The following is a 661-nucleotide window of genomic DNA, read 5'->3' as shown; positions in this document are numbered from 1 at the left end:
AGAGAGAGAAAGTGATGGAATTAATACTGAGAGAGAGAGAGAGAGAGAGAGAGAGAGAGAGAGAGACCATATAGAAAATGACTGAACTAATACTGAGAGAGAGAGAGAGAGAGAGAGAGAGAGAGAGAGAGAAAGAGAGAGAGAGAGAAAGCAAGGAACCCCGAATGAAATTATGACGCCATTCCTAACAGGGAACATGTTCCCTGTCTTTACCAAAGCCTTTAACTCGCTCCCTATCAACACCCCTTTGTGACACAATCAGAACCTCATATATACAAAGGCAAAGAACAAATAAAACTTCGAACTGGAGATGAACTTTCTCGAAACATATCACACAAATTCACTGTCTGCAATCTGAAATTTTGAGTAAAACAACTTCAGGGACTAATCAGAAGTCTGGATAACTGAAGGGTGACCCCCTAGTGTTTGAGGAATGGGTTCAACTGTTTTTGTAGAATGAAATCTCTGGGGATATATGTAATAAGCCTCTACGAATCCTGAGTCTTTGATGGACAAATCGTGTTAGAGTCTTTTCTTAAGGGTTTCTGAGTTGTATAATGATGCCGTCTCTAAATACGGGGTTTTTGTTGTTGTTGTTGTTGTTGTTGTTATCATCATCAATATTATTATTATTATTATTATTATTATTATTATCATTATT

This window comes from Palaemon carinicauda, chromosome 30 (assembly GCF_036898095.1).
Source record: "Palaemon carinicauda isolate YSFRI2023 chromosome 30, ASM3689809v2, whole genome shotgun sequence".
NCBI classification, from domain to species: Eukaryota; Metazoa; Arthropoda; class Malacostraca; order Decapoda; family Palaemonidae; genus Palaemon; species Palaemon carinicauda.
Note: the sequence above shows the minus strand (reverse complement) of the source record.